We start from the raw sequence: 9,705 nt of genomic DNA, 5'->3' as shown, positions 1-9,705 counted from the left end.
TCCCCCCACTTACCCAAATGATGACTCCGCGACACAGAATCGTAAACCTAATCAGGGCCTTCACAAGAGCAGTGCCGGGAAAGAAGATGTGGAGGAGGTGGAGGTGGAGGTGCTGGAAGAGATGTGGAGGGTGCAGTAGTTGGAATAAGAGGGAGAGGAGAACGAGGAAGAGGGGGAGGAAGGGGAGGTGAAATAACAGCAGTGCTGGTGAGGAGATGGTGAAGGTGGAGGAGGAGATGTGGAGGGTTTAGTGGTTGGAGTAAGAGTGAGAGGAGAGGGAGGAAGAGGAGGAGGAAGAGTAGGAGGTGAAAGAAGAAGAGGAGTTGGGAGAGAAGTGGAGGAAGAGGTGTAGAGAGTGTAGTGGTTGGAGTAAGAGTAAGAGGAGAAGAGGAAAAGCAGGAAGAGGAGTAGGAGTAGGAGGAGGAGGAGAAGAAGGAAGAGGAGGAACTGCGGGATGTGGAGAATGAGGTGGAGGTGGAGGAGGTGGTAGATGTGGAGATGGAGGTCAAGTTGATGGTGATGACATCGGATCAAGAGACTTCAAAGATCAGTGAAGACAGTAGAAGTAGATGAAAATTGTGGAGGAAAGTTAGGGGGAACACATTTGTTGCCTAAACAACTCATAATACTATTTTTGTATTCTTTAGCGAACGAGCATTAGAAATACATCTATACATATATTGTCATATTTTGTAAAAGTTGTATGTTGTATTATAAAAATATGCAAGAAAAGGAGGGAAAGAAATTATAATTCATTGCTACTCGTAGTATCCCCTAACCGATTCCCTGGTTTGAGAAACGTCGACGACATGACGTCACCAGCCTTTACATTTCATAAAAACTGCAACGTCATGTCCTTGATATTCGTATATTATACGAAGTATCTATAATTTATTCTGTGTAAGTTTATCTTTGATATTACAAATTTCATGAAAATTCTTTATGACCTACAATAAGAAAATAAATCTTTCATATCAATTGTGCACATTAGTCGCATAATGCACATTTCTAAAAAAAAATAATAATAATTTTTTTGTTCATTTTTGTTTGTTTTTGTTATTGAACAAGTTCAGGAAATGACTCTTAATACAATTGTTTTAGGCTGCCTCTCACTAGACAACGCTGAATAAAATCAATTGGTGGCAAACAGAAGTAACATGCATATCAAGTATGAAGCTAATTTTTTTTTGTATGCAGATTATTATGAGGTGCAGATTTTTCTGATTTTTTTTAGGTGCATATTTTTTGAGGTACATATTTTTTGAGGTGCAGATTTTCTGAAGTGCAGTTTTTTTATGTACAGAATTTTTGAGGTCCACATTTTATTGAGGTGAAGATTTTGTTTGATGTGCAGATTTTTTGAGTTGCAGTTTTGTATGTGCAGATTTTTAAGATGCATATTTCTGAGGTGCAGTTTTTTAGGGGTGAAGACCTTTTTCTGTGTATATTTTTCTAAGTGTATATCTCTTTTAGGTGCAGATTTTATTAGATGTAGATATTTGGTGGAGATCTTTTTTAGGTGAAAATTTTGAGGTACAGATTTTTTTAGGTGAAGATTTTTGAGGCGCAGATTTTTTGAGGCACAGATTTTTTGAGCGCACATTTTTTGGAAGTACAGATTTTTTTAACCATCACCAGCGCCACATCACGGCATCTGACAGAATTAATACCACCATTCGAATCTTTTCGTTCATTACATTAGACTTCTTTCCTTTCACTTTTCAAAAGCTTTAATGAGGAGCATTTCGTTTTGTAATGAAGTTACAAACTTCCAACTGAAAAGGTCTCTCCCTCTCTCTCTCACTTTTACACTCTCTATTCCTCTCTTCCTTCATATGATTGCTCTTTTTACTTTTTTATCTTTTCTGTCTTTTCTCCTTCTTCTCTTTCCTCTTTTCTCCATTCTTTTATTCTCTCCATCCACCGTAATTATTTTCCTCTTTTTCTTCCAACTCCTCCTCTTCATCTTCATCCCCCTCCTCTTACTCCAGCCACTACACCCTCCATATCTCCTCCTCCACCTTCTCCACCACCTCATCATTTTCCTCTTCCACCCCCTCCTCATACACTTCCTGCAGATTTTTGTCTTCATTCTTTTTTTCTACCTACTTTCTTCTCTCATATCTCTTCCTTCTCTTTATTTTTTCTCCTTGTCCTCTTCACTACTTCATATCTTCTCTCCTCTCCCTCCCTCCCTCTTCTCTCTCTTTCTCTCCCTCCCTCTTCTCTTTTCTCTCTTCCTTCTCATCCTGCTCCCTTCTTTCCTCTCCCTTAATCATTTTTGTCTCATCTCCTTCATTTCCTTTTTCCATTATTTCCATTTCTCTCCTTTTCTTCTTCATACTCTCTTCCTCCCATCCTTTCCTTTTCCATAAATCCTTCCCTTTTCTCTTCCTCTCATTATTTCCTTTTCCATAAATCCTTCCCTTTTCTCTTCCTCCCATCATTTCCTTTTCCATAAATTCTTCCCTTTTGTCTTCCTCTCCTTATTTCCTTTTCCATAAATCCTTCCCTTTTTTCATTTTAGCTTCTTCGTTTTCTTGCCTCTCCATTTTCATAGTTAACTAAACTCCCTTTTCTGTTCCCTTTCCATCTCCTTACATTTGTCCCTCACGATCATGTCATATGATTTATTCAGGTCCAAGAAATGGTTCTTGTAAAGCCAATTTTCCTTCCACTTAACAACCCAATATCCCCTAACCTCTTTCCCGCCACCCTTCATAGTTAACTAAACTCCCTTTTCTGTTCCCTTTCCGTCTCCTTACATTTGTCCCTCACGATCATGTCATATGATTTATTCAGGTCCAAGAAATGGTTCTTGTAAAGCCAATTTTCCTTCCACTTAACAACCCAATATCCCCTAACCTCTTTCTCGCCACCCTTCATATCTAACTAAACTCCCTTTTCTGTTCCCTTTCTGTCTCCTTACATACGTCCCTCACGATCATGTCATATGATTTAGTCAGGTCCATGAAATGGTTCTTGTAAAGCCAATTTTCCTCCCACTTAACAACCCAATATCCCCTAACCTCTTTCTCGCTACCCTTCATAGCAAACTAAACTCCCTTTTCTGTTCCCTTTCTGTCTCCTTACATACGTCCCTCACGATCGTGTCATATGATTTAGTCAGGTCCAAGGAATGAGTCTCGTAAAGCCAAATTTCTTCGCATATAACGACTACGTGGTCGGACTCCCGATCTGTCTTTTCTGTCCTCTTCTGTCGGCTCCCATCCCGTCTCTTTTTCTGTTTTCTTCCATTCCGTCTTTCACTACTCTGTCTAGTTTCGTCCCATTACGATCCATTCCAGTCTGTCCTATCCAAGACACTTCCGCCTTGTCCTATACCCTTCCCGTCCCAGACCATTGCCTCCTGTTCCATTACAACCCGTCTCGTCCCGTCCCATTCTGTCTCAAACCCTTCCGTCTTGCTCCATACGCTTTCCGTCCCATTCCAACACATCCCATTCCGTCCTATTCCGTCGCATTCCGTCTCGTCAAATCCCGTCCCCACTAGTACATTAGTGCCAGGAATAAAACTAACAAGTCATTAAGTCTCATTGTTAGGACGGTTACGAATAAAAATGCAGAGGTAGTTGTTAACTCTATCTGGCGTTAGTTAGACCCATCCTTGACTATGCGGTACAGTTTTGGTCTTCGTCCTATAGAATGGACATAAATTCACTAGAATAAGGACAGAGGAGAATGACTAAAATGATACATGGGCTCAGAAATTTACTTTACGAGGATAGGCTTAGGCACCTTAATTTACAATCTAGAAAGACGCAGTGTGTGGGGTGATCTAATAGAGGTGTTCAAGTGGATCAAGGGCTTTAACAAGGGTGGTGCAGACAAGGTTATTATATTGACACAACAGGATAGGACTCGCAGCAATGGGTTTAAATTGGATAATTTTAGATTTAATAAGAAAATAGGCAAGAACTGGTTTACCAGGACAGTGCTCAACGAATGGAATAGACTTAGTAACCATGTAGCGAGCGCTGAAACTATCGGTAATGGAAATAGAACTGCCTAGTGTAGACCTTATGGTCTCTTGCAATCTCCTTTCTTATATTCTTATGACCCTTTCTGCCTTGCTACGCCCTATTCCGTTCCATCTCATTCCGTCCTATTCCGTCTAGTCAAATCCCGTCTCATTTTGTTCCAAAACTTTCCGTCTTGCTACGTACGCTTTTCACCCCATTCCATCACATCCCATTACGTCGGATTCCGTCGGATTCCGTCGGATTCCGTCCCGTCCGGGGATCGCATCCAGAGCCAAATGCATTCATTATGGAAAAAACAATCGACATATTTTTTTTTTTTTTTTTTTAAACGACCTTTTTCGAAATGTGAGTCACCTTGGAAAGTGTAAGTAGGGCATTGGGGGAAATAATGGAAAAATTATACACGAAGAAACTAATGAATAATGAATTTTGAAATAAGACGAAGGGGAGGGGAAGAAAAACAAGCTGAAGGTGAAATTAATGATTTCTCGCTGCCAGAATGCGTCAAAAAATGAAAAAATAGATAAAAAGGAAAAAGTTATCTGAATAGAAAGAAGGAATAGAGGGCATAATTCACAGTGAGATTCCTTTTGATATGAGATGACATTTCTTGAAAAAATAATGATGATAGAAATAACAATGATAATAATAATGAATAGATAAATAATAATGATGATGATAATAGTAATAATTATAATGATAATAAAAACAATAATAATAATAATGAAAATTATAATAATAGTAACAATAATAATAATAACAAATAACAATAATAATAATAATCATGGTAATAACAATAATAATAATGACAATAATGATAATAATAATAATAATAATAATAATAATAATAATAATAATAATTATGATAATAGAAATTATAATAGCAGTAATGATATCAACAATAATAATAATAATAATAATAACAATAATTATAATAATAATAATATTAACAACAATGATAATAATAATAACAATAACAATAATAATAATAATAATAACGATAATGATAATATTAATAAAAAACAATAATAACACCAATAACAACAAAAGTAATGACAATAAATGAATAAAAACAAATAGATAAATAATACATAATAAAGATATGAACAAATTAAAATACATGAATAGATAGATAAATGAATAAATATACACAAACGAATAATAAAAATGCTACACTGCAGAGATTTTCAAAAATCATTTTGACAAAGTGACAGGCTTCGATTTCAGATAAGCTTCTGACATGAGATTCTCAATTTATTCAGTTATTTTTATTTATTTATAAGCATAAGCTGTATCGTCCCCCAAGTCTTAGGTCTATGATTCTGCAGTAAATTCCCAAGAGGTTATCACATTGGCTTTCCACTTGCTTCACCAACGCCGACGGCTGAGAGTTCGTTCGAGTAAAAACAACTTCGGTTACAATATTTCATTTTTCAAATCTCCAAATATCTAATCATCCTTCCGTCATGTATAGCAAAGCTGAATGGTGAACTCAAAGATTGTAAACCTAGACGAATGTTAGACTTGTTGTTGAAATGTTCTTAGAGAAGTCTAGATATCTGTAAGCGAAGTCATATTCAAATGGAGGTTGGAGGTAGGATGCGGATGAAAAATAGCCCAGTGAGATAAGCCCCTTACAGAAAGTCCAACGAAATGATGAAATATTCACGAGAGATGCAAAATCTTGCCATAACTGAATGGAATCGTTTGGCAGCAAATATAAGAAAATCACATTGATGATATATATACATATATATATGTGTGTGTGTGTGTGTGCATACATACACACACACATATATATATGTGTGTATATATGTATAGTGTCTTCATTATTTCCTTTGACTTATTGTGCTCGGATTCGAGTCCTGCCCTTCCAACGAAGTCCCTTTCCAAAAATGCCTTACATGTTTCTCTAAAATCTCCACTGTCTATAAATTCCTGTATCAACGTGATTCAGGTCAGGTCAGGTCACTTACTGACTTGGAACAAGGTCACAAAACCACCGAGAGAGAGAAAAGAGTGTGTGTGTGTGTGTGTGTGTGTGTGTGTGTGTTTCTTATTTTTTCTTATTTATTCTAGAATATTGTAGCCTTCTTTTTTATATACCATGTCCTTTTTTAAGGTCATTATATTCATTTTTGGAGACGTGTCCTTTTTTTTAGCATTCCATTTTTTTAAATATTAGGTTTTGTTTCAGAATATTACGTTAATCCCACTGAAATGAGGCAAATTAAAAGAACCCTATCTTAATCTTGGCTACTAACTTGTATTATTCAATAGACGTATTCCAAACGAGGTTATCTTAAACTAATTTACTAATTAATCCTATCTGGGTCCATGAACCAAGCGAGTCTTACTTTTTCAAAAGTAAATTCAATTTTATAAGTTGTTTTTAATTATTTTCTTCTCGTGACTTCTGGCAACCTTGTGACTTGTGGATGACATCATGGGGCATAAGATAACAAGGAGGCGGTGAGGAGCTTACACCAGGAGGCGCTGAGTAGCTGCGCCCGAAGCCGTCACCTTTGCCCTATGATGGGCTTTGGGGACTGTTGGGGGCAGGTAACAGTCACTGCAACTGGGAATCGGAGAGAAGTGCGGGATTCGAACCCACAATTCAGCGAATGCGGTACCAGCACGGTTCCGATGACGCCACCAGCGCACAGCCGGTGGTGTTAGGAAAAAGTACAGGGTGTCCTTAGAACATATACTCACTCTTCAGAATATTTCATAACGTTATTAAAACTATTGGTCCACTTTATAATCAGTTTCGTCTGGAAATGGTGGTTACTAGTTTGAACACTTGCGAACACGCAAGAGGGACTAGACTAGACTCACAAAAACTCACCATCCCACTCCCACACAGTGGGAAGTGAGAAACTGAGAGACCTCTGATAGAGCAAAGTCCTGTCAGTTAAGGCAAGATTTTTTTTTTTCGACGTTAAGTCGCCTCCCCGCTTGGCCAAGGATGTCGGGAACCAACTCATAAAACACGCAGCAGGTTTCGGGAATCGAACTCACGACAACCTGCTCATGAGTTCGATAAGGTATCCACTGGGCTATCGACTAGACTAATAGAGAAAATGACTAATTTTTTCTTTAATTTCAAACTGATGCCCACCATTTTCCAGACAGCTGATAACGCTGACCAATGTAAACAGCAACATGACGAACCCTTTCAAGGAATGAGTAGATCATTGTGGAGCATCTTGTATGCAAGGCTGAGATGAAGACATTGGGAGGAGCACCCAATGCACCGAAGGGCTAATGATACAAATCGGTTTATTGATAAACCCTCAGGCTTATGCAATTAATGTCGGAAATCGATTTGTATTATTGTTCCTATTGCCTCGGGACTAATTGGACGGTGACCTTACACAAGCCAGGTCAGAACTGCGTCCGAAACCGTCAAATGACCTTGGTTACTCTGAAGAGATTAAGGCGCTTATCCAGGGTTCTCCCTTTAGGTGACTCAAATCGCCTGGTTGGCAAATGAAATGACAAATGGCACAGCCTGGCACGAATTGGCACTGAATGGCACTGCAGGGGCTATCACACGGCTAATTTTCCTTCCACGTCCTATCTCCAACCTCCATTTGAATAACTAGAATATGACTTCGTTTATGGAAATCTAGAATCCTCTAAGAACATTCCAACAGTATATATATATATAACATTCGTATAGGTTTACAATCCGAGTTCATCATTCAACTTTGTTATATATGACGGAAAGATGATTAGATATTAGAAGATTTGAAAAATAAAATATTGCAACCGAAGTCGTTTTTACTTAAACGAACTCTCGACTGTCGGTGCTGGCGCTGGCACTGGCACAGCGGGGCACAAAGTACTACTCTACCGTGATTACTTCGATTTTTGTATTCGATTTGAAATCAAATTTTGTTTTTGCAAGTTTCCTGTTCAACTTATACATGGATGGGGTGGTGCGAGAGGTAAATGCTAGGGTAGTGGGTCAGGGATTGGAGATGGTTAAAGAAAATGGAGAAAAGTGGGAGGTGAGCCAGCTGTTGTTTGCGGACGACACTGCGCTTGTGGCAGGGTCAGAGGAGGGATTGAGGAAGCTGGTGGCAGAGTTTGGGAGAGTATGTGATAGAAGAAAGCTAAAGATAAATGTGGGTAAAAGTAAGGTGATGAGATGTACAAGGGGTGAAAGTGGCAGTAGACTGGAAGTGAACATTAAGGGAGAGCGACTGGAGGAAGTGGATAGTTTTAGATACTTGGGTGCAAGTGTAGCAGGAAAAGGTGGAGTGAAGGTGGAGGTAGAATGTAGATTGAGAGAAGAGAGTAAATGCCTTGGTGGATTAGAGTGTAATGAGGAATAGACATTTAGGAATGGATGCGAAGAGGAGACTGTATGAAGGAGTGATTGTGCCAACAGCACTGTATGGGGCAGAAACGTGGAACATAAGAGAAGAAGAGAGAAGGAGTTTGAATGTGTTTGAGATGAGGTGTCTGAGAAATATGGTGGGGGTTACTAGGCTGGATAGAGTGAGAAATGAGGAGGTGAGGAGGAGAACAGGGGTGAAAAAGGAGCTGGGAGATAGGGTTGATGAAAGAATATTAGGATGGTTTGGACACATGGAAAGAATGAGTGAAGAAAGTCTAGTAAAAGAGGTATGGAAGGCAGATGTGGAGGAAGTGAACATGAGGGGACGTCCTAGGATGAGGTGGATGGATGGGGTGAAGGGGGCTTTGGGGAAGAGGGGAATGTCTGTTGAGGAAGGAAGGGAGAGGACGGAAGACAGAGGTGATTGGAGAATGGTTGTATATGGATGATGTTGTGATTGCATGAGGAGGAATGGGCGGGGGGGTGGGGGGTGGGGTAGTATGTGTGAGTAAATTTTGACGCAGCCCGAAGGGATTTCTCCCCGTCCTCTCCTTATATGCAAGGGGGGACGGAGAGGGGGGGTCGCCGATTAAATGAAGCGGCCTTGCTGTGGATGTGCTGTGTCTTGCGACACTGCTTCTGACCCAGGGCAGTGGGCAAGGTGCAGGGATGACCTGTCATCCAGGAGGTGCTCAGATGAGAGGGAGGGTGGGAGGGGTGTGGAGAGTATTTAGGGATGAAATGGGTGGGAGTGTTTTTATGCCTTTCCCTTTTTGGCTACCTCCCTTGAAAGGGGGAAAAAGTCTTGGTATATGTATGTATGTATGTCCTCTTCACCTGCCAGCTTAGGTCATATGACTTGTTGGCCTTGTGCTCACCCTGGTTACAATGTCATCTTCGAAAGGCAATTCCCCTGTGTAGTTGAAAAAAAAAAAAAACTGACACCCATTCCCTCTCTTATCCTCTCCCTCCCTTTCCCTCCTAGATCCCCCCCCCCTTCTCGCCATCTTTCTTACTCTTTAATTCTCTCGGTCTTAGCAGTGTCGCATAGGGGGGGGGGTGATGGTGGTGAGGGGGGGATGAAGGTGGGGGTGAAGGTGGTTCTGCAATATTTTTTCTTTTCTTTCAGCACTCTGGAGGCTTCTTGGCCCTCCATCATAGGCCGCCGCCACCACCACGACCTCCACATTTCTCGACCTGTGTCGCTGGGAGGGAAGTGGTGCCGTGGTAGGGGTCTTGGGGGGTGGGAGAGTGGGTGGGGGTTGGGTGGGAGAGTGGGTGATCTATGAGCTAGTGGATGGGGGTAGGAAAGTGAGTGAGGAGTGAGAGTGTCGGTGAGGGGTGAGAGTGTGG

Source organism: Oratosquilla oratoria, chromosome 10, assembly GCF_046742065.1.
Source record: "Oratosquilla oratoria isolate Oo_2021 chromosome 10, ASM4674206v1, whole genome shotgun sequence".
Classification (NCBI taxonomy): Eukaryota; Metazoa; Arthropoda; class Malacostraca; order Stomatopoda; family Squillidae; genus Oratosquilla; species Oratosquilla oratoria.
The sequence above is the reverse complement of the archived record's forward strand: the minus strand, read 5'-3'. Positions refer to the sequence as shown.